The sequence below is a fragment of the Rhinolophus hipposideros genome (genome assembly GCF_964194185.1).
Source record: "Rhinolophus hipposideros genome assembly, chromosome: 19".
Classification (NCBI taxonomy): Eukaryota; Metazoa; Chordata; class Mammalia; order Chiroptera; family Rhinolophidae; genus Rhinolophus; species Rhinolophus hipposideros.
Window position 1 is genome coordinate 5,042,690 of NC_138065.1, and position 25,451 is coordinate 5,068,140.

The window sequence follows — 25,451 nt, forward strand, 5'->3', positions numbered from 1 at the left end:
TAGCTTGGATCTAAAATAGATCATAGGAGCTTAGAAAAGCTAAGCAGCGACTAAAATTAACTTGTGGAATGGACTATTTCTTCTGTTGCCTTGTGCAGCTAAATGCTTGAAAAGTGTTTGTTAATACCCTAAGTAGTGGTGCCCCATTGAGAAATAGTTGCCTTTTATGTCCCCCAGCACTGACCATTATCTGACATGTCAAAAGTAGGAAGGAAACAGGATTGCTCTGGGCCAAAGTAGTTAAAGTCTGTCATCAATCACTAACACGTGTAGGAAGAAGCAGGAAGTGTTGATGTCACTCGGTCAGGTTGCCTTTTGTATTGAAAGTACTTCCTGATTCTGCTTTCACAACAAGTCCACCAGGTAAGAGGAGTTTCCTTGTCTTTTCTAGTGCCTGGTTCCCTACTGCCAGCTGGCGTTTAGTGGTGATAAATCTCTTTCCACAACATGGCAAACGATAGCCTCTTACTCGGTACTAGTGTTCTTAGCTGTGGCTGCCGCTACTGATGATAATGTTCCATCTTTCTGTAAAGAAACCCCCTGGACTCTAGAAATAGGCACTTTGAGATGTTTCTTTTTTCTCTTGGGTTCTTAAAAATATATACCCTTGGACATAAGATGAATCCAGTGAGATATAAAACTGAGGGTAAATGGAGTGTGACTCCTGACTGATTTGCCCCGAGGGTTGACTCCCCTCTGTTGTTAGTGGTTTGCAGAGCCTGTTGGAGAGAGATGGTGATACGATGTCATTATCACATATGAGGTCATGGCCTGTGGTGTGTCTTTCTCCTCACCAGTCTACTGTCTGCGTTTCCAACGAGCTCCTGGTGACGTCCTATTCCAGGTCTGAGAGCCACATGAGGGGCGTGCTCTGCTCATGTGAGCGCAGGTGGATGTGGCTTTTCTGGACCCTTCCCATTACCACAGACTGGAGCTGCTTCCTGGCCAGATCAGCTGTTTCAGACTTAGGCATCAGATTTTCCAGTATTTGTCACATGTGAACACTGTGGAAATTACCCTGACTCGTCATCACTTTCATTCTGACTCTGGGGCTGGGAACCAGAATAATATATATATATATTTTTTTTTAAATTTATTGGGGTGACAACTGTTAGTGAAATTACATAGATTTCAGGTGTACAATTCTGTATTGCATCATCTATAAATCCCATTGTGTGTTCACCACCCAGAGTCAGTTCTCCTTCCATCACCATATATTTGATCCTAATTTTTTTTTTTTTTTAAAAGAAGAGATGAGGGCTAGATTTTTCTTCATGTTGGAATAAGAAACTGTTGTTCTAAATGATGGGTTAAATGGTGTATTTGATGGCAAGAGACAGTCTAGAGTAACCACTGTGTCTGTAATATTAGTGAATTTTAAATGTCCACATTCACACCTTTTTCTCCCTTCTGCCTCTCTTTAGGAAAGCTGCTGAGTTGGCTGGCAATACTCATATTGTAATAAATCTTATATATTCTTCATAAATATTGTTGTCTAATAGATTTCATCAACTGAAAAGTATTCATTGAGCACTGGATTTGATTCCACGGGACTGGAGCTATCATACCTTTTACTAAACCTGACCTGGCCTTAGCCCATGTTTGCTCACCCCTAACAGGGAACTCTGGGACTCAGTCTGTTTCCTTCTGTAGCTCTAGACCCTTTCCCCTCATACCTGCCTTCATCGTTTATACTTGAGTTTCCTGAGCTCCTAATCTCTGACCTCATCTCCTATTTTTGGCTCTGAATTTGCCCCTTGGACTTGATGACAAGATTTGGCTTCTCCAGATTAATACTTAACCCCTGGCATACCTCCCCAAATATAGTTTTACCCTCACCCTCTGGCTTCGTTCCCTTCCATCTGCTGTGAATAAATATCTCACTCAAATCTTCCCAGCGTTGATGACCCTGCCCGAGCCTGGCCTGCCTCCTCCTCACCCCCACTGGAAAAAAGTCAGACATCAAAAGCCTTAATAATACGCTATTGGATACAGTGAAAGGGAACATGTTTCCTACTAAAAGTATATGACCCAAAGTGGGAAAATATCTGAGTCACTTGAAAAAAAACCTAAAAAAAAAAAACCTGTTAGTTTTTTTTTTTCCTTCTGAGGGAAAGGAATCTAAGAGACAATTCATTTGCTATTGCATAAAAAAAATCTTTTAAGTTATGTACTTAAAAAATACATCACTTTCGTTTTATTAGAAGGCTGGCTAACAGAAGGGGGAGGAGGGAGACTGAGTCCAAGCAGAGAAGTGTTGGGAGGGGGCAGTCCCAGCAGAGACCAGAGAAGGGCCACATAAGGCAGACTAGAGGCCAGGATCCACAGTCTTATTTAGAAACTAAGAAATCAACAAGTACCAATAATTATTTTGTTACACCAAACATTTTGGAGGAACATGCGATTTTTTTAGATGCACATAATTATTTGAGAGGGGTTACGTGGCTTTAGAGACCAATTTCTTGATAAATCAGTAGCTGGGAATAAAAATCTAGGTTTGTAGTCAAGGCTTTTAATCAATAGCAGAGAAGCTATTTCCCTTTAAATACGTAGTTCTTTTTATTTACCCAAGCACTTTTTATTTTAAATAGGTCCACTCCTAATATTTGTGCGGCTGGGGCAAGAGTACAAATAGAGGCCCATATATTATATGTCTAAATATTTAAAAGTTACACAGAAAGCTAAGAAGTTGTTAGATAAAACATGTTTTATCCTTCTACCTTGACAAATATGTTTTTATAACTTGGAAGGCCAGGTTCAAATTCAGAATTATTGGACTCCTATGGTGGGAGCCTAGAATGGGCAGTGTGGGGTGTGCTGGCCCATCCGTGGTGGTGTGCACCCTCAGGAATCTGGACCCCAAGAAGAGGCTCACACAGGAAGTGGGCTCAGGACATTTAGGCTGGGAATTCCAGATGCCCAGGCACCCAGAGAGTGCTTTAGATGGGGGGATGGGGGCGTCCCAGGCTCCAGATGTGTATGTCTCCTGATTCTATAGCCTCTTCTTCCCATGGGGAGAGATATGGCCAGAGGAAGGTCAGAAATGGTGCCTTTTCACGTTCAGGGCCCAGCGTAGAGAGGCCACTTGCTGGGCCTGAGGGCGGTGTGGTTTCTCACCTGGGATCCACCCTTTGTCATCCCTGCTCTACTGTCAATCCCCTGTCCTGGTCCTTTGCCGCTCTCCTTGTCAACTGTCTTCTCTCAGAACACACAGAAGCTACCTACTCTTCTGCTCAGATACCAGCGCCGTTAAATAGGACACAAGGGTGGTGTCTCCCATTATTTATCTCTTTGATTCCAATTTCCTCTACTAATTATCTGGGACCTTTCTTATTAGCAAAATGTACCCTTGGGAGGCCTGTCAGGGAAGGAGCAGCGTGGGTGGCAATAAGTCTGGGGAAGGGACATGGTGTTTTCTTTCCACTGAGGAAAAGGCCCTCCAAATACTACTGGTCTCAGGGTGGTGGCAGATTCCACCCTGGGGCAGATGGAAGGACAGTAGCCTCAGCAGCATTCACACTGGGAAGGAGGGAAGGAACACTGCTGGCTAGGCCACAGCTGGAGGACCAGAAAAACGCATGATGGGCAGGCCTCTGAGCAGACTATTTTCAGTGAAAGGAAAATGAAATATGAATGTCAGCACCATCATCCCATGAGTATTTATTTAGTACTGAGTACCCCACGGGGCCCCTGTCGGACTGACGGGGGAAGGGGGTAAAAAGGGGAACACCTCTCATGGAATTGGAACCCATGTTTCTGTGAAGGCATCAGTGATATTTAAAAGCAACCGCCTTAATCCCAGTCTCCTTTCTGGTAAGCCCAGCCCCAGTCACCCCAGGAATTCTGGAGGTGGGAGTGTGCCGCATGCTTTTCCTTTCCTGATTGGTTCAATGTATGGGGCGTGTCACCGACTCTAGCGTGCTTTTGCTGTTTCACACATTGCCCCAAGATCCAAAACAACCACTTTCATTTTCCCCTGAGAATATTCCTCGCACAGGATATTTGTGTATGTGTTAGGCTTTGCTGGAGGCAGTGGAGAATCCCATGCTGCCATATTGCTTGGCCCTTTCTCTTTCTTTAAAGACTCCTCATTTTCCTGACCCCCTCCCATGGGGCTCCCCTTTTATAATTGGATTTTCCTTATTTGATTGCAGCCAAGGACTCGTTAATGTGTCCTGCTAAATTATCGGTCATCTGTCTAGTTCCCATCCCGAGACTCAGAGGAACCGACCGAATCTTGCAATCAGCCCTTCCAGTTTCTTCCAGGAACGAATGTCTGTGGTCCGAAGCCACAGTGTCCTTTCTATAGTCTACACCACCTTCCATCTTTTCTCCCGGATGTGGTGAAGGACATGTATCGAGAGAAGCATCTGGACTTCTAATGTTTAGTCTTGCTTATGAAAGCTCCTTTTTGGGCAAGGGTTGTATCTTTGCATGCCTTACACAGGGTGGGTGCTTAAATATATCAACAATCCAGCGAATTGTATGAATTCCCATTTTGTTGAACTCCTCTGGCAACTCTGGCTCCTGGCTCCTGTAGCGGATAAGGAGCCAAGCAGTCTGGTGCGACATCCAGGCCATTTATTGGCAGCAGGAGCAGAACTGCCACTGTGATCTCTGAGGAGGGGAGGGGGTGGAGCTAGTCCACTTAGGGGCTGTTGGGGGCATCAGCCCTGATTAACATTTGTGACCCTTCTACCACTTCTCATTAGCCAGTCTCTCAGTTTTCCTTCCTTTCTTTTCCCATAGTCAATGCTTCCTTTTTTTTTTTTTTTTTTTTTTTTTTTAAGATTTTTATTGGGGAAGGGGAACAGGACTTTTACTGGGGAACAGTGTTTACTTCCAGGATTTTTTCCAAGTCAACTTGTTGTCCTTTCAATCTTAGTTGTAGAGGGCGCAGCTCAGCTCCAGGTCCAGTTGCCGTTGTTAGTTGCAGGGGCACAGCCCAACATCCCCTGTGGGATTCAAACCGCCCTTGTGGTTGAGAGCCCACTGGCCCATGTGGGAATCGAACCGGCAGCCTTCGGAGTTAGGAGCACGGAGCTCTAACCGCCTGAGCCACCAGGCCGGTCCAGCCAATGCTTCCTTTTTAAATGTTCCTCGGGTCTTACACTTTTCTCCTGGGTGCTTCTAGAGTACTTTCCTCATCCAAGGACCCCTCCCTAGTTCTTGGTCTAGTTCCCGCAATTTCTTCTGACCTCAGGATTTTATCTCTTCTTGAACTAGAAGGTCACCTAACACACTAGGGTAAGTGACACCTAAGTAATAGTGACACTTTTCAATTCCAGATTTTTTTTTCCAGCTGAAAAAACGATCATCCGTTTACTTGTCGATGAGGAGTTGCTGTGATCTGCAGGCTTGTCTGCAGACCGTAAGCCACATGGAAACAACCCTAATGCCGGTTCAAGTTCAGTAACCCGGAAAGAGGGCACATCACTGAGAGAGATTCTAGTAGGTGCCAGTTACATACAGTCACTCAACACCAGAGCAGGAAAAGAAGCTGTCTCTATAATTTAGAAAATTTCTTAATGTCCCTATAGAGCTCAACATGGGCCATTAGTCACACAAAAAGGGGAGTTGGCACCATCTTCTATCTTCTGTCCCCCGAATGCTGTCCGTTTCCAGTAGCCTGCATTTGGCCTGCCTCCCAGGGCTGACCTGGTGAGGGACACATGACTCAGTCACTCCATTACCTCCTCCCACCTCTCCTTGTTGTCTCAGCCAGTGTGTTGGCAGTCTGATTATTTGCTTTTCCTCCATACCTGAGGGTGTGTCACCTGTGAGCTAGAAATGAAGCTGACTCACCTGGCTGGCATTCCAATCGGGTAAGGCAGCTTGCTCTCTTCAAAGCCTCAGGAATAGGCTTCTCTTCCTCCCTACCTGTTGCTAGGCCTCTGATGGCCTTAGAAGCCCATTCTTACATCCTCAGGGGATTTGTCAGGACCCAGTGGGAACACACCCAATCTTGCCAAGAGCCTTTTAGTTAATGTCCTAACATAGCTCTCCTGGGGACCAGCTCTTGCAATAATTGAGAGCTGATAAGTCGTATTTACAACTAAGTACCTCTATTGATCTTTAGTGTTACAGGCCTCATGGCAGGGATTTTCTATTTAGGGGTTCCCCTAATACCTAACAGTCTGTACCCGTTAGGAGATGCAGGAACATAAATGGTGTCCCTGAACTCTTCTCTCTTATTATTCCTAGGTTTTTTTCATTAGTTGATTAAATAGTTGACTTAAGAGCAAATCCTTGTTGAATTGTGAAAACTAACAATTCAAGGCAGTTGTTGGCTTCTAATTGACTGGTGAAGACATTGATAGTTTAGGATTTTATAGGAAATCTTTAAAAGGAGGTGATACAGGTTGGGCCTTGAACTCTAGGGAGAGCACTTATGATAGTGCTCTTACCAGCTTGCTAGAGCTGATGGTACATCTCTTTCTAACTGCACGTTCAGTGACATCACATTAGTAGCCTGAAATTGTCAGGGATTGGAATATTGATAGCATGGAGACTGGTAAATGCTATAAGTCAGGGCTTTTTCCTCCTGGAGAGCTGGTTGTTAATATTTACTAGCACACCACAGGTGGTAAAGGAAGTAGAACACAACATAGAGATAGAAATTCGCAAGCCATATTCTGGAGTTAGCTCTAGACTGGGGTCAGATTGTATAGGATCTTTCAGGGCAAACTGAGGAATTTTGACTTCATCCTCTAGATATCGAGGAGCGGATGGCATTTTATTAGTTGAAATGCTTTTGGTTATAAGCAATAGAAAAACTAAATTCAAAATGGCTTAAACAATAGGAATTTCAAGGAGGACCACTTACTCAGGATTGGCTAATTCGACAGTTTCCCGAAGATACAGATTCTTTTCATCTTTTTGCTTTGCCATCCTTAGTATGTCAGCTTGTCCTCCAACCAGGACGTCTGTTCTGAATCCAACAATGTGCAGCAGGAGAAGAGAATAATTTCTTATTTCCCTTGATCTCTTTGTAAGAGCGAGGAAGTCCCACAGATTTCCTCCAGTCTCACATTGGTCAAAACTTTATCAAATGCCTAAACCAAGTACTGGCAAGGGGACTGGAACCCTGTGATTGGCTTTGATCCATCAGTGTTTCAGCCAACTCGCTCCCATTCAGCCCCAGCCTCCCACTGGAGCGAATCTGCCCTGAAAACTAGTCATGTGGAGAAAGATGACAACATGCTGCTATAGCTTTTGAAAAGAGAGAAAATATACATATCAATGAAATGTTTTAGGAAGTATAGGATTCGCAGGAATAGAGGGCCGGCGAATAGAGACCCAGTTATGCTATTGTAAGTGTCTGGATGTGACTATTATGAATCTGGTATGTGCTTCCAAAACAATGGTTCTCAACTGCCAATTCATTCATTTATTCAGTAAATAAATATTTAATGAGTGACTGCCATGGGTTAGGCACTATGCTATGTAGTATGGGTAAAATGGTGAACTTATTTCATGGTGCTTCACCATCTAATGGATGAAACAAATATCAATAAAATAATTCACAAGTAAATGTAAATTTATAACTTAGTTACTGTTATGAAGGAGCCCAGGATATTTGTTTTCTATTTTTTTAATTGAGGTAAAATTCACACAGTGAAATGCACAAATCTTTTTTAAAAAAGATTTTTATTAAAATATAGCTAACATATTATATTAGTTTCAGGGGTAGTTATTCAACATTTATGTAGTTATTCGACATAGTTATTCAACATTTATGTACCTAGAGAAGTGATCACCAGGAGAAGTCCAGCAACCATCTAACACAGTACCATGTAATCACAATATTATTGACTATATTCCCATGCTGCACATTATATCCCCATGACTTACTTGTTTTATACCTGGAAATTTGAACCTCTTATTTCCCTTCATCTTTTGCCCCCTTTTTAAAATTTTTCAGTTATAGTTGACATTCAATGTTATTTTATATTAGTTTCAGGTGTATAGCATAGTGGTTAGACATTTACAAAATTTACAGTGATCCCCCCAACAAGTCTATACACAGTTATTACCATATTATTAACTATATTCCTTATGCTTTACTTTACATCCCATAACTGTTTTGTAACTACCAATTTGTACTACTCAATCCCTTCACCTTTTTCACCCCGCCCCCAACCCCTTCTCATCTGGCAACCATCAGCTTGTTCTCTGCATCTATGAATCGATTTCTGTTTTGTTTGTTCATTTATTTTGTTCTTTAGATTCCACATATAAGTGAAATCATGGGGTATTTGTCTATCTCTGTCTGACTTATTACACTTAGCATAATACCTTCCAGGTCCATCCATGTTGTTACAAATGGTAATGTTTCATTCTTTGTTATGGCTAAGTAACATTCCATTGTATATAAGTACCACTTCTTTTTTACGTAATCATCTATTGATGGGCATTTAGGTTGCTTCCATATCTTGATCATTGTAAATAATGCTGCAATGAACATAGGGATGCATGTATCTTTTCGAATTAGTATTTTGGATTTCTTCGGATAAATACCCAGAAGTAGAATTGCTGGGTCATGTGGTAGTTCTATTTGTAATTTTTTTTTTGAGGTGCCTCCATACCGTTTTCCATAGTGACTGCACCAATTTGCAATCTCACCAAGAGGAAAAGGACAGATCTGAAGTTTACAGTTTGAAGTACATGTGTCATAGCCACCCCATCTACATATAGAACATTTCCATCACCGCAGTAGCTTCCCTCATGCCCCCTTTCTATATCCCCACCTCGTCCCAATAGGCAACCATGGTTTGATTTCTATCATCAAGATTATTGTTGTCCCAATATGGTGATGGAAAGAGAACCGACTCTGGGTGGTGGACACACAATGTGATGTATAGATGGTGTATTACAGAATTGTACACCCGAAATCTATGTAACAATTGTCACCCCAATAAACTTTAATTAAAAAAAAAGATTATTGTTGCCTATTCTCAAATTTTATATTAATGGCTTCTTTTGCTCAACAAATGATTTTGAGATTTATCCATGTTGTTGTTTTTAAAGGCAGTTCATTTTTGAAATTTGTATTCTATTGTTTGAACAATGTATTTGTCTATTTTTCTGTTGATAGACATTTGAGATGTTTCCAGTTTTGGCCTATTATGAATAAAGCTGTTATGAACATTCATATATAAGCTTTTTGTAGACATATGTTTTAATACCTTTTGGGTGAATACCCAGGAGTGAAATTGCTGGATCTTAGGGTCGGAATGTGTTTAACTTTATAAAAAACCCTAGATTTTAGAACTAATAAACAAATTGAGTAAAGTTACAGGATACAAAATCAATACACAAATATCTGTTGCATTGTTTCTATACACTAACAACAAACTATCAGAAAGAGAAATTAAGAAAGCAATCCCATTTACAATTGCATCAAAAAGAATAAAATACCTAGGAATAAATTTAACCGAGGAGGTGAAAGACCTGTACATTGAAAACTATAAGACACTGATGAAAAAAATTGAAGAAGACACAAGTAAATGAAAAGATATTCCGTGCTCACAGATAGGAAGAATATTGTTAAAATGTATATATTACCCAAAGCAATCTACAGATTCAGTAAGTCCCTATTAAAACTCAATTTTTCAGAGAAATAGAACAAACAATCCTAAAATGTGTATGGAACTACAAAAGACCCCAAATAGCCAAAGCGATCTTGAGAAAGAACAAAGCCAGAGGCATCATGCTCCCTGGTTTCAAACAATATTACAAAGCTATGTAATCAAAACAGTATAAAAACAGACATATAGATCAGTGGAACAAAATAGAGAGACCAGAAATAAATCTATGCACATATAGTCAATTAATCTATAACAAAGGAGGCAAGAATATACAACGGTGAAAGGACAGTCTCTTCAATAAATTGTGTTGGCAAAACTGGACAACCACATACAAAAGCCTGAAACTATACTACTATCTTATACCATATACAAAATTAACTCAAAATGGATTAAAAACTTGGAAGTAAGACCTGAAACCATAAAACTAGACGAAAACAGGTGGTAAACTCCTTGATGTTGGTCATGGTGAAGATTTTTTGGAGCTGACTCCAAAAACCAGTAACAAATGAAAAATAAATAAGTGGGGCTGCATCAAACTACAAAGCTTCTGCACAGCAAAAGAAATCATTAACAAAATGAAAATCAACCCACTTAATGGAAGAAAAAATTTGCAAATCATATATCTGATAAGGGGTTAGAATCTAAAATACATAATGAACTCATACAATTCAACAGCAGAAAACAAACAATGTGACTAAAAAATGGGCATAAGACCTGAATAGACGTTTTCCCAAAGAAGACACACAGATGGTCAACAGGTACATGAAAAGATGTATTAGCATCACTAGTCATCAGAGAAATGCAAATCAAAATCACAATGAGCTATCACCTCACAAGTGTTAGAAAAGCTTTTATCAAAAAGACGAGAAATAGCAAGTGTTGGTGAGGATGTGGAGAAAAAGGAACCCTCATGCACTGTTGGTGGAAATGTAAATTGGTGCAGCCACTATGGAAAACAGTATGGAGGCTACTCAAACAATTAAAAATAGAACTGCTATATGATCTAGCAATTCCACTTTTGAGTATTTATCCAAAGAAAACAAAAACACGGATTCAAAAAGATATATGCACCTCCGTGTTCATTGCAGCATTACTTACAACAGCCAAGATATGGAAACAACCTAATTTTCTATCAATGGATGAATGGATAAAGAAGATGTGGTACATACATAAAATGGAATATTTCCCAGCCATAAAAAAGAATGAAATCTTAACATTTTGCGACAACATAGATGGACCTAGAGGGTATTAGGCTAAGTGAAATAAGTCAGACAGAGAAAGACAAATACTGTGTGATCTCACTTATATGTCAAATTTTTAAAAAGCCAGAACAAACAAACAAAAAAGCCAAACTCATTGATACAGAGAACAGATTGGTGGTTTCCAGAAATGACGGTATGGAGGCATAGGAGAAATGGGTGAACGTGGTCAAAAGGTACAAACTTCCAGTTATAAAATAAATAAGTAATGGGGATGTAATGTACAGTATGGTGACTATACTTAATAACACTGTATTACATATTTGAAAGTTGCTAAGAGAGTACATCTTAAAAGTTCTCATCACAGGAAAAATAATTTATAACTGTGGTGATGGATGGTACCGTGTTTCCCCGAAAATAAGACCTAACCGGAAAATCAGCCCTAACATGATTTTTCAGGATGACATCCCCTGAACATAAGTCCTAATGTGGCTTTTGGAGCAAAAATTAATATAAGACCCGGTCTTATTTTCGGGGAAACACGGTCAGTAGATTTATTGTGGTGATCATTTCACAGTGTATACAAATATCGAATCACCATGTTGTACATCTGAAAAGGATATAATGTTACATGTCAGTTATACCTCAGGAAAAAAGGGGAACCATGGATATTTTAAAAATACATGAATTCATGATCCTCAGTCCCAAGAATTCTGAGTTAGTGATTCTAAAGTTCCTAGACACATACAGTATGTATGTAGGTTTTAAAACTCCACAGAACCACTGGTTTAAATTATAGTGGTGGGAGTGGAAAGGCAGTTATTTTGGTTTGGTTTTCTTTTCCACCACAAAAGCATATAAATACAAACAATTGCTGGGTTTTGTTTTCCTGGTTAGCTGCAAAATAGCTTTCTCTGAACATTTCCCCCAGTGTTAAAATAATCTCTCCATTTAGTTTCTCCCGTGAAATGCAGAGCTCTGTTTTTTCTGCTCTTGTTTAAAATGAAGTGAAAGCTTCGGAGCTCCTTGCCGCAGCTAAATGGAATAAACAAAGCAGGCCTTTGGGGTGGCAGAGAACTTTGTACCAATGGCAGTTGAGGGTGTGTGGCCCTGGGTACACTGGTAGGGTTTTCTCTGCTGCTTTTACTTCCTTTCCTCACAATTCTTCTACTGGCAGCAAAAAAATCATCACCTGTGTTCAGGCTGCTGACAGCGACATCAGACAGCTGCTTCTGAGCTGCTTCATACTAGTGACAGCCCGAATGGCTGCACCATCACTACAGAAGAGATCCCCAGTTTCTAGGCAGAGAAAGTGACACATAGAAGTAGGAAGGGAGTCACTTAATGGATTAGGGGCTGGCTGAGCTGGGACCAGAACCCAGGTGGCCTGGCTCCCGGCCCGGCTGACCACACTGCTACCCACACAGCCTGGGCTGACCCAAAACAAGCAGCCCATTGAGCAATTGCACAAACAACAATGAGTGATGGATGGTCAGAGCAAGAAACAGGCACAAAGCAACTGCAACCCCATCACTTCCTGGCCCCTAAATTTCCAGGCAAGCCTGTCAAGTGTGGTCACTTAAATGAGTTTGACCAGCAACTTGGCCCAGCATTCAAATTTGGAAACTTTTTGTGGTCACTGCCAAAAGTAACAGCCTGCCTTGTCCTGAAGGTGGAGAGTGCCTTTGAACTCCATACCTGGCCCTAATAAATCTGTGGTAGTGGAGTTAAGACTAGAAGGACGTAAACAGATGGGCATACCCAGAGCTTGGGAGGGCATTGGTGAAACAAGACAGCTTTAGATTTTTGAGGCTCCTCGCCTATGGTTCTGTCCTCTTACCTCAGACTTAGCTAGTAAGGGGTTGGGTGTGATCCATAGAGTTTAGTTAGGATCAACTTAAATGACCAAGTCTCATCCTACTCTTCCCCTCAAATTTGCTACTGAGCGGTAGCCAAAATGTGTAGTCTCCACATGCTTGAAGCCCAGGTCAAATGGTTCTGCCTGCCAACCTGTATTGTTAGTTAGTCCTGCGTGTGCCTCACGCAAGGCTCGCTGACCTGCTTGGACTTGGTATGGCCCTAGGCCCAGCCCCAAATCTTCAACTCTAAACCCAGGGTATCCCCAAGAGATATAGATGTCTAGGAAGTTTTCTGTTTCAGGTGTCGATTTTCCATTCTAGCCTTGAGGTGGATAATTTTAAAACATCTATGCTCCACCCCTCCTGTTTTGAAACTAAGGACTTCAGCACGTAGTGAGGAGACAGCAAAGTTGACTGTAATATTCGTTTTTAAATAGACCGAATAGGCACAATGTAGACAATAAACATTTAGAATATGAGGACCAGGTGCCATAATGTTAGGAATCTGAATGAAAATTTAGGATTTCTTTGGTCAGACGATAGCAGGGACTGGCCTCATTTTGTGTTTATCATAAGAGGTATTTATTAAATGGCACTTCTCACCTGAAACAGTCCGCATTCTCCTGATGTTTATTTATTCAGTCATCAAACACGGAAGGTCTGTTATGTGTCAGGCAAGCGTATGTCCTCAGAGCCATTGCAACCTCACATTGCACGTATGCGAGTTCTGCTTTATAGAATGTAGTTTTATGTATTTTACTAGAGTGTAAGATCCCTGATGCCTGGAATCGTCTTGTTCCTTTTATTTCCCAGTGTCAGTGAGCACAGTGCCTTGCACAGAGTAGGGACTCAATCAATATTTGTTGAATTGAATTATGCCGTCATGCTGTTAAAAGGCATTGCCAAACAAAGTGCCACATAACTTTTTTTTTTTGATTGTGCTGAGTCTAAGGCAGATGTGTCAATAGGGCATCATCGTTAAGAAAGATCGGGCGTTTATAGAGAAGGGTACGTTCCCTTCGTGAGCGAAGGATGGAGAGTGCATAACCGGGCAGAGACGCGTCTGTCTGGAAGAAGCGTTGTTAATTTTCCTCTGGTCAGTCCAGGATGATCGAGCAGAGTAACTAGAATTTCAGTCTTCTCCTTCGGAAGTATTTTCATCCCTCTCACCTTTCTAGAACCACCCCGCCCCTTTCTGCTTCTTCCCGAAGGGCTGTAGCCAACGAGGGCCACCTCAAAGTCTCAAGAGTCCACCTTGTCTCCCTCCAGCTCTGGTGCAAGAACTCTCCAGACCAGGGCCTTTAGGAACAGCGCCCAGGCAAACACGGGGTCACGCGCGGGGCAAGCGCCAAATTGGCCGCGGCTCGGGGAGCGGCGCACAAGGCGGGGCTGCTACGGGGCGGGGCGGGGCGGGGCGGGGCGGGAGGAGGCCCGGGGGCGGCTGGGGTGTCACCACCAACCCGCTCCGGCCGGAAACTGGCGCTTGTTTCCGGCCGGACGGCCGAAAATCACCGATCCTGAACCAGTCGCCGGAGTCGGAGTGGCGGCCGGGTGTGGAGTAGGCAAAAAGCCGCTGGGGGAGGCCAGTGTGGATCAGTCCGGTCTGGCTCCAGCTCCTGATCCTGTGCGGAGCAACAGCCGCGGTCGCAGTCTCCGCCACCGCCTCCGCTTCCATCGTCGTCGGGGGAGGGGCCGGCCGGACCCCGGGGTCACAGCAGAGGAATGAGGAGAGGCGGCCGGGCCCCGCGCTCCGCCCCGGCCTAGGGCCTTGCCCCGGGAGCCGCGAGGGTAACGGAGCCCCCCGCCCTGTCACCCACCCCCGTCCGCTCTCGCCCCTCGCCCCTCTTCAGTCTCTCAAACTCCGACCCCCTGATCTCCACTGTCCCCCTTCTCCTTTCTGGTTATATTTCACCCGGAGCCACCGCCTCTCGGCGCCCCCTCCTCGCCCTCACCGTGCCTTGCTTCGTTCCAGCCTTTCCCCCGTTACTCCTCCCTCTCACCTGCGCCCCGCGTTCCTCGCCCCCGGCCCCCGTTCCTGGCCTCCCTTCCAAGTGTGCTGGGCACTTTGGTCGGTGCCCCCCCCGTGTCAGACTTTCCGGGAGGGATGGTGGAGTTTTAAGGTGGTGAGGAGTGCAGGCTACTCCTACCCCGGCGTAGGCTCAAGTTCATTGTAAAGTCTCAAGGTAAAAGTACAATGAAAAGGCGACAAGCTCGTTCTCCCCTGTCGATATCCACACTGAGGTGCGTCCAGTCATGGAGGAAGGGAGCGAAAAAGAAGTGTGCGTGTGTGTGTGTGGGGGGGGGGGGGAGAGTCTCGGGCAGGCTTGTGAACTTGAGAAAAAAGAAAAGTTGCCGTGAGCCGATGGAAACTTTAGAAGCTGATGATGAGTAAGCTGGGGGCTGCGTGATCTCACTCCTCTTCTCATAATTACTAGGTTAACGGTGTGGCTCTGGTCGGGATGGAATGGGATTTGTTTACTGGGCCGGCGTATTTTTAGCCTGTCGGCTCACAGGCACCGGCGCTCGGAGTCTCCCCCCCCCCGCCCTTCCCCCTCTCTCCTCTCTCTCCCTCCCTGTCTAGGTAGTCGGTCTAACGTAGGTGGCTCTTCTGGGCAAAATGCAGATAATGAATGTTAAGCTGAAAGAAGCGGAAATTTTATGTAAGAGATTCTCCCCAAACCCTACAGGGAGTTTTCAGGAATGCAAAAGCGAGAATTAGCGGCGCGTTGCCTTGTCTCTTCCTTTTTATAAGTACGTATATGCAATGCTTTTTAGAAAATCAGAACCTGGTCGTTTTTTCAGTCTTTGGTTTCTCATACTGTCATAGTGAGGGGATCATTGAGGAGGAGGCCGGATCCCTTTGTGTTTCAGAACCTATTTCTAAGGTGGGAAAGGACAAAGTCGACGGAAGAGGTGGTGGTAAGGCTAGTCCCAAAGGCGAGCTAATCCTAAAAATCTTTTAAAAAATATTTTCCACACTATATAACTTTGCAAATGTTCTTTGTAGTAAGCGACATTGCATTCCTGATGGGGTGAAGAGACTGCAGGGACTTAAGCGGGTGCCTGGGGAGAATCAGACTTGTAATTAAACATTTGCTCTGCATAATTTACAAATGAATACATTATAGGCAAACAATTATACTTTGTTCTCATTGTTCTTTTGAGCAGTTCTTTAAAGTTTAGTAACTGTACTGCTGTGCTAGTCTGTTGATAATCTTGAAGGCTGACCAGAACTGTAAAATAAATGAAATGGGTGCTGCTCACCTGGGGTCTGAATACCAGTCTGCCCTAATTTCCACTAGCTACCAGGCCTGGCGCAGAGCACCTACCTGAGTAAGTGGCCAGTTACTATGTACTTAGGGATGGTAAATGAGCACAAATATTAGTTCGTGCTAGGAATAATTGAGAAGGTAAATACGCTGAAAAGATAGTCCAAAACTGAAATAGGTTATTTTTCAATTTTTTCAATTTTGGAGTATCAGCACCTTACTGCTGATAATTATCCATTAACATGAATAATTTAGAATTGAACAGATATCCACTGTGGACATGACGCATTCAAGCAGGAAGGAAAGATGGAAGGAAGATAGTTCCCAAACTATTACTAATTTTGTTGTTGTTGTTGTTGCCTGATTTGACTAAAGACTCTCTTGTGGAAAAAAAAAGAAAGGTAAACGTTGCCAAAAGAAGGGCTGTCTGCCGACTTGTATAAGGCAGGCTGATCAGTAACGAATGCTAATTATTAGTTGGACTTGGTGGAAGTATGTCACCAACACCTTGGAAAATTTCCTGAACCTTTATTTCCTTAATCTCTCTCTTTTGGGACCCCTATTGAAACAAGATTTAATTTGGAGGATAAAACCTAGTTTTAAAAAATCACACACACCCTCCCAGAGTCTGTTGACTATCAGTAACTTTTTTAAATTTGTGGATTGGTTGGTGTCAATATTAGTGATGATAGCTGGCAAATTCTATTTCTATTTGTATTTAGCAACTTCCCCTAGTTGAGCTACATATATTTTTACTTGGGGGTGGGGGTGGGGATTGATTCCTAATAAACCTAGGAATCAGTAGGACGGCTTAATGGCCTGCCACTATTCCCAGTTCTCAGCGGGCTTTGTTTGGTAAATTATGATGGAATAAGTCAGTATTAAAAATAAGTTTTCAGATTGTTATGGGGGCACTGAATACCACCTGTTCAAGTTTTAAATCTGAATGTCTCAAGCATGCTAAGGACGCTGGCAGAGGACATCATAAGGGAGCACCCCATCTTCTTATCCCAAACATTCATCCCATCACGGGAAAAATCTCAAAACCATGTTTGGGAAGTGTGACTTCAGCAGTATCTTTCCTATGGAAATTTAGGAGCTGTGGAATGGCAGACTGTGGAATCTTATCAACAGCCCCTGATAAATTCAGAAAATTAAAATTTGTGTAACTGGAATGTAGTTGCGGGCAGTTTTATCATGAATGCCTGAATTCAGTTGATTTTTTAATAAAAGAAGGGAGTTGGGTTTTGTTTTGTTTTGTTTTTATTTACAGTAAGAAATCCTTGCTGAATAATGCTTGAACACTTCTGTAGATAAAGCAGTCTCTAAGCTCCAATGACAGGCTTCGGGGAGATATAAAGGATGTAAAGACCAATGTTTTTTTTGCCCTCAGGACTGGTGGGTTTGGGGAAGGTGGGTGGTATATAGTAAATGGGAAGGCAGACAAGTAAAAGCTTTGACATTCAGAAAATGACATAGAAACAAAACCAAATTTGCACTGCAAATGTAATATGGAAAGCCTAGAAAAACTTGAAGTAACAAAGAATCAATCAGATGAATTAGGAAAGATTTCTGAATCAGTAAAATTTGAAATGGACTTGAGAGGCAACCGATTAGTCGTAAAGAGGCCTGGGCTATAGAATTAGATGGAACTTGGTTCATATCTTGGCTATAGTTTTTACTACCTATGTGACCTTGGACAAGTTACTTCTCCATCCTTATCTATAAACTATGTGTGAGCGTTCAAGTAATTGTTAGGAGCAAGAGAAAAGATATTCCAGGCAGAAAGTATAGAATGTACAATGTGCATGGATGGTATGAATGACTAAGTCATGTTTCTGGGGAACGAGTGAGAGTGACTGGAGAGAATGTGGGTAGAACAGGCAAGAGGGTGGAAGGGACTCAGGGGCCAGACTGTTGTGTTGGTGGAAGGGTCAGTAGAGTTCTTGTAGGTCCTTGAACAAAGGATGGATTTAATAAGAAATATTGAGCCCTCTGGTCTAGGAACTTGGGGACAAGGAGTCAGGCTGGCACTGGTACATTGTGACTCTTGTCTTCTGGGACATGTTGGCCTGAAAAGATCAACCAGGAGACATAAGATTCCTTGTACAAGTGTGTGTATTCACACACCTTACTACGCTGAGCTTGTGCCTGTGTCACATTGTACTGATCCGTGGGGAAATGTCAAGGCGATGGCTGGATTCTCCTCAATAGCTTCCGGGAAGGGCAGTAGCATGTTTGAAGTGCATTTACCTTTTAGTTATCGCTGCTCTTGTAGGGAGCACGAGTGTAGGTGATTCAGAACTTAAGAAAGGAATTTCTTGGTTTGAAAATGCATCATTTTTTAGTATATGTGCTGCCGAAGCGAGCACGAAAATGCATCATTTTTTAAAACAGATTTATTTCTGTGTTTTGTGGATCATACGGATGTTGAAATGAATTGGCTTCTCTATGCCTGTGTTACCTGATGGTGAAAAGCAGTCAATCTGGGATTAAGCATTTGGCCCCAGAAGTCCGTTAAATGAATAATCCATTTGTGGATAATTAAGATGAGACTATATCGCTTATGTTCATGAGACCAATTTCTTTTCAAAATGCGTGCGGGTCCAGTGTGGCCTCTCGGTGGTCTGCCTGATGGTGTTCAATCAGGAGGCCATGCCACTCAGTGTCTGGAAGAATCCTATTGCATGATATGGCGCTGGTGAAGATTAAAGTGGCTTTTTCAAAGCTTGGGCTTGGTTGAGGCTCATCCAGATGTCAGCTCCACTGAAAATCTGTCAGATATTTCCTCCCAAAGTAAACTTATCTGAAAGTGTGGCCAATTAAAAAAAATTAACAAATGGGGAGAAGCGTACACATTTAAGAAGAAACAACCACCACAAAATCACACAGCTGTTCTTTCAACTTTGTTTTTTCAGTTGACTTGCTTGCCTTCCTTCATTCCTACCTACCCCCCCACCTCCTCATCATCATTACCAAACTATGTGCTTGTGATGTCATGAGCACTGGATTATTATTTACCTCTTGTGTCAGGAGACTGGTGTCTCTGAGTTGAAAAATCAGCGGTGGAAAACTCAGGAATCTTGTGTCGTTCAAGATTACTTTCAACTGTGTGTTTTAGGATTATGTCTTATCCCTTTATTTCCTCTAAGAAATCGTTTTGGATAGGAAGAATTACTGAACTGTTAGTCTTTGTGTGTGGTTCTATGTGTGTAGTTCTATGCTAGGTGCTATGGAGGATTAGGTAAAATAAAATTTTTAAATGTGAAAGTATAGTATCGACTGTATCTAGATATACCATAGGTATGTTGGGGAAGGAGTACACAGGTGGTTATGAATACTGTCACAGGGATTGTTACTTATTCCAGAGCTTAAAAAATAAATGAAACTGTGTTAGGTACAGGGATAATGAAAATAACAACAACAACAAAAATCATTTCATTTTGGAGCTGAGAGGAATCAAGCAAAAGCCTGGAATAGGGACGTCCTTGGGGTGGTCTCGAGGCAGTGATGAGGCTCATCTGTGAGCAGCAGTGAATAGTAATCAAACAGGTGAGGGGGTGGGCTTGGAGCTGTGTTTATAGGTGGGCTTCCAAGCAAGGCTTATGTGTTTAAATTTTGAATGATAGAAAATTGGGACCCACTGAGAACTTTTGATTAGGATGATATGATGATCATAGGAGACGAGATTGGTTGGGTTGGAGCAGGGGGAGATTGGCACTTGGGGTGTGTGAGGTGATGAGCTAGAGTTGTGGAGAGTGGAATAAGGAAAGAGTGAAAGGCAGATTGGAAACGTTGACGTCAGTGAGGACTGGATGTGGAAGATGAAGGAGCGTGATCAAGTATGACTGTGACATTTTAAAGCCTGGATTTCTGAGACACTGACTGAGATAAAGAAGTTAGGAAGGTTTCGTTATTTTCAGGGGAATATGTTGAGATCCATTTGAGATCTGTTGGATGTAAAGTGCCAATGAAGCGTCCAAGTGAAAGCTCTTCCAGTTGTTAGAGATGAGCCTAAAGCTGGCATAGAGGTGGGGCTTGCTCCGTCTGGAAGTGTGGTTTTGCTGTTCTTCAGCACCGATGGAACTACAGCCAAGAGAATGAATGAGTTCTCTGAAGACTAGAATGTAGGGGAAGAACAGAAGGCCAAAGATGGCGGTACTGATAAACACTGACTGTTCTCCCCTCTTTAAGCCATCTTGACCGATTTATTCCTCCTCTCCTGTTTTCTGTTCCTCTACTCCCTACTCCATCAACTATCCCTTGAGTGTGTGTCATCTGGTAAGCACTGCCGTAGGCACTGAGGAAGCAGATGAGTCAGAAAAGGTCTCTACCTACCAGAACTTACGGGTCTAGTGGGAGGAGACAGACGTGTAGTATCCAGATGGCATGAAGCATGATGGACGCCACGATGGAAGTCTGTCCGAAGGAAAGTGGGGACCTAAAGGTCAGTTCTGCCGTGGGCATACAGAGATTGGAAAGTGCCCCTCAGAGGAGAAGACGTTTGAGCTGAGTCTTGCAGGATGAGTTAAGGATATACCTAACTACAGATGACAGGGAGAAGTATTAATACACTCCAGGCTGAGAAAACGTGAACAAAAGCTTAAAGCAGGGGTGTCCAAACTGCGGCCCGAGGGCCAACTGTGGCCCGCGATCCATTGTTATTTGGCCCGCAGCAAATTCCAAAAATATATTTAGTTTACTTAAATATACCAGGTGAGGCAATATGTACTTCACCTCGAGTGAGTGGCCCGGCTGTTTGTGTATTTTACCGCATATGGCCCTTGGTGAAAACCGTTGAAAAAAGTTTGGACACCCCTGGCTTAAAGGAACGAAACAGCCAGACTTCCTCGGGTCATTCTTATGGCTGGAGAACAGGGTTGGAGGCAGGGATGAGGCTGGGGGAGTAGGTAAGGCTTATCATGGACAACTTTTCTCTTGTGCTGAAGTAAATGATGAACCACACACATTGGGTGATAAAGTGAATGTCATGTTCTAGAAAGATGGTGGTGTCTAGAGTGGATGGAAAAGGAACACAACGAAGGCTTTTTAAATGGCTGTTTATGCTTCACAGGAACACATTTGTTGTCGGGTGATCACGTTTGTAGAATCATGGAATCAGAACGAGAGAGGCTGTTAGGCTTTCTGAGGCTCCCTTCTTCATCTTCAAACGGAATGCCTGAGATTTACTCAGGATCACAGAAGTAGGTTAGTGATAGCTTGGTCTGGAATTCAATCTTCAGTGCCTGTGACATGGTAGGTGATTAATAAATGTTAGTCCACCTCTCTCATTCCCTTACGGTCCATCCCAGGGTTTGTTACGTTCTGCCACCCTGTACTGTGCTAGAAAACCGGGATTTCTGTCATTGCGTCCCACTGTCCTTACCAGTCCTAAGTAAACTGGTGTTTTCCCAGGTCTGACAAGGAGGGTCTGCTCCGTGGGTACCTTGGGAATCAGGGACTTGTGACCTGGAGTAGGCTGTTCCGGTTATTCAGCTGTAATGAGTCAGATAGAGAAGAATGTTAAGGTATTTGTCTTATTGAATGTGCAGATGCATTTTCTCTCTCCTGCTAAGCTCCCTTCAAATTGTTTTCTTTTAAATTTAGTTTTAAGTTGTGCCAGTGAAACTTTGGTAAAAGAAAGAGCTTGTAATAAACAGGGCACTGACAAAAAGTATATCTAAAAAAACAAGGTATGTCATTATATTTGGATTCTAAGTCTTTTCTGTGTTTGTAATTTCAGTGGATTTTTGTGAAGGGAAATTGTTTGGGTTTAAAATGCTAAGCAAGTTTGGATTTTACGCTTTAGTCCTTTCTGCTGAAGAACAAGATAGAGGACAGCTCAGAGTCCTCTGGGGAAAGTTGGGACACGGGATGTGGAAAGATGGATACTTCCCATTGATAAGTTTTCCTCAAAACCGGGTTGTGATTTCCTTACTCTTTTCTCTGGGCTCTGTCAACATCTTTTCCAGGGAAGGGCCTTGGTTTGGAACCCATCCACTTAAGCAGCGCTGCCAATTCTTAATTCTTTCTCAAGTGGGCACGGGTACATTTTGTTTTTGTTTGTGAGTGTTTGGGGGAGGGGACGGGAGATAGGAGGCACAGAATAGCTACTCACAGTGAGTCTTTATCTGAATTCCTGTGTAACTGGAAGTTTCCTTGGCTTTCTTGGAGGGGAGACAGATGACTTAGTTGCACCGGCATTTATGTTATGTGGGAAGGTGGTTCTCCCTCCCCTCAGATATCTGATTTAGGATGGCAGTCACAACTTCCTTCTTGTCCATATTTGTCAGCCCCACCCCACGCCGCCCTACGTGCATGCTGGGGAGGGAGATGAAGGATCGGCTTCAGTCTAAAACCGAACTCATCAAGTGATCCCCTAAAGTTTGGGGGAACCATCCTGCTCCTGACTATTATTTTTATGTAAATGACTCCACTATTTTCCACGCACCTGGTCCTTTCTTAATTTAAAAAGATTGTATAATGAGATATTTTAAATATTTAGAAAAGTTCAGGGAGAAAACCCTAACAATTTTGAGCCCACAACCCAAATTTAATGGATAGTAACATTTTGTCCTATTTGTTTTAGATACCTCGCTCACTTTCAGATATGAAATGTTAGATACAGTTAACATCCTACTCTGTATCCTTTCCCCTTCCTCTTTCTTGGGAAATGATTTCGTGTATATCATTCCATTTCATGGTATATACTTTAAGAATATATATGCACAGAACGTATAGTTTTGGGTACCACATATTGTAAATAGATTCATACCATATGTATCCTTTTGCAACTTTTTCTCCCAACATTGTTTTTCATGTGTCTGCCTGTAGATCTAGTACGTTTCATCATCTCAGTTTTAAACATGTTTGCTCTCCCCACCTGCCCTGATACAAAAAATATCCTGACTATCGAGGTCCCAGTTTAAACCATATTTTCCATGAAAACTTTCTTGATTTTGTTTTTCCCCCACAGGATATGATCGTTTCCATTTCTGAATCCTCCTGTCTTTTTATTGGTGCTGTCTGGTAGTAGTTGTATATTCTTGTATTTTAGTGTCTTTGTGCCCTTGCCATACTTCTTCTTCTACACTTTATGACTAAGCTCCTTGAAAGCAGATAGGAAGTCTCTTTCATCTTTCTGTATCCCTTGTGGGGCTTGCCACAGTAACTTACACATAGTAGGCATTTAGTAACTATTAGTGGCTAAATGCATAACTACTGAATAAAAACGTCCTTTGCATTGGTGAACTGTTGGTTTCATTATGAGCATGGTGGTGGCCCCAGAGAAGAATAAAGCTTATAAAGAAACATGCAGCCTGAACATTATGTAAAAATGCACAGGAATGGTGAGAGCAGTCAGGACTAACTTCCTGCAGGAGACGAGAGCAAGCATTCTCTGAGAAATGAAATGGGAATTGATCGGTGACATCATCCCAGTGAGGAACTCCTGGGAGTTGGTCCTGATGGCGTTTGAGTCAGTGTGCTCCTGTGACTAATTTCACTAGCTATCAAATTTTGCTGTTGTCATCAAGGTTTTGATACCTTCCTTGGAGATGGGTTACTGGCGTTGAGAAAAAGCAGGCTCTCTATCTGTTCACAGAACCAGGAATTCTTTGGCCTAATATACACATATGCACATATACACTGTGGACATATATTTTTAATGGCACCTTTTTTATTGAGACCAGAGGTATCTCAGAGTATTTTGAAGCTTTTCATTTTAGAATTCCTAATATAACATCATTTTGGCCTCACAGAAGCTCTCCCCCCCCCCCCGCCCCACGGCCAGAATAAATTAAATAGCGTTGAACTACATGAAATTGCAGTTTTGTAGGTAAAAATAGTCAAACATCAGCAATATTATATGGTGAAACCTAATATGTCAGGTCTTGATTTCTGCTTGGGGTTGTGGAGCATGTTATCATGGACCTTTTCTGAGGCGGATAATCCCGGATGGATAATCCCAAATCTATTTATAATTCTAAAATGCATTTCTGAGCTTCAATTTGTAACTGTTTTTTTGTTTTGTTTTGTTTTGGTTTCTTTTGTAGTTCTCTTTAGTTCAAATTTTGGATAAAATATTTTTCTGTCTTAGCCCACATTTTGTGTATTCGGAAAGCGTTGTGGGGGGCCTGTGTGAGGGTTGTCGACCAGAATAGGCTCCAGGAGACAAGCCTGGGATCAAAAGTTGCAGTCAGTAGTGACAGAGTTGATCGAGTTGGCTTTAATGAATTTACCCTTTCTTTGAGTGACTCCCTGACCCTATCCTGCCCCCCCATGTCTGCTTCCTAGTCTTGAAAAGAAAGATCTGGTAAGGGGCAGGGGACCTTGGAAGAGAAAATTGCCTGTGGCCCTTGACTTTATTTGGAGACTTAATAGGAAGAGGGCAAGAACCCCAGCTCCTGGCACGACGCACGAGACTCTTACCTGTAGTTTCCCAAGAGCTCTTAGAATAAAAGGTAGGGTACGCAGAAGTCAAGGAAAGGAGCAAAGAAACAAGAGAGCAGGGGTTTGCAGATATTAGAATAGGAGTGAAGAACAGGAATGGAAAAAGGAGATAAGTATAAACATTTAAAGAGGTTGTTTCCTTTCATCCCTCAAAACCTGTCTTAGAATTCTTTACAAACCTTGTACCTGAACTGTAACAAAGTTGTATGCTGGCTGCTTACCTACTTGGAAAGACTCATCTATCGAATTCAGCTTTGAAAGTAGCAGTTTTGTGTTCTAAAATAGTTCTTTGAAAAGTCAGGGTCATTTAAAATGAGTTGGCCTACTAGTGCCTTTTGAATCATTAATAACTGACATGAAAGGAAAAGAATTCTTCGCAGCTTTAGTGTTAGTAAATTTTGATATTTACGTGAGGATAATCGTATGTGAGGAACTGAGGCAAGACTTTGGGAAAATAAAATGCTGCCAACAAAACTGTTTTCCACAGCGAGTTCTCATCTGTTTTAAAAACGTATCTGCTCTTCTGAGTTCCTTTGTGAGCATTTGCTTTTTGTCTTTGACCTGGGAGCTCACCTGGCCGAGTGTGAGACTATGCATTTTCTGAAATTTTCCATCAGTGTTAAGGACAAGGTTACCTGACATGAAGAATACTTGGGCCCTGTTGTTTACTGACCAGGGGTAGAGGCTTCCCATACTTCTCAGAATTCTGAAAATAAAATCTGAGAGTTAGACTTCAGATACGCTGCCTCCTAGCTTCCTTGGTTGCCTAAAATAAATTCCTCGCTATTTGGCACAAGGTGACCTCTCATTCTACCAGTATTAAATTCCTTCTCTCTCACATATCTTTGTGCCTTTTTTTGTAATATACTAGTTCCTGATGGAAATAAAGGTTCTAAAAAAACCATCTACATAAATTTCCCTTGATGTTTGCTGCCTGGTTGAGACAATAAATTCCTTTCTACTGAACACCTGCTATGTCCTGGAATTTGGGCAAGATGCTGTAAGATGTCAGGGAAGTGTTACCCAGTCAATAAACAAGTAGTAGGAGAATTGGCCCCTTGGGAATGTGCATTCTGGGTTAAA

At 42.4% G+C, this 25,451-nt stretch overlaps 1 protein-coding gene across 4 annotated transcripts in view; it reads left to right on the forward strand.

Annotated features, from left to right (window-relative positions):
• Positions 1-14,137: 14,137 nt before the first annotated feature.
• OTUD7B (OTU deubiquitinase 7B) overlaps positions 14,138-25,451 on the forward strand; it is a 51,097-nt gene continuing 39,783 nt past the window's right edge. For 2 of the 4 annotated variants that reach the window (XM_081024777.1, XM_081024779.1), the window contains exon 1: positions 14,138-14,436. The gene's annotated coding sequence lies outside the window, so the exon portion shown is untranslated. The remainder of the gene's footprint in view (positions 14,437-25,451) is intronic. The other 2 variants (XM_081024778.1, XM_081024780.1) reach the window with 2 other exon arrangements.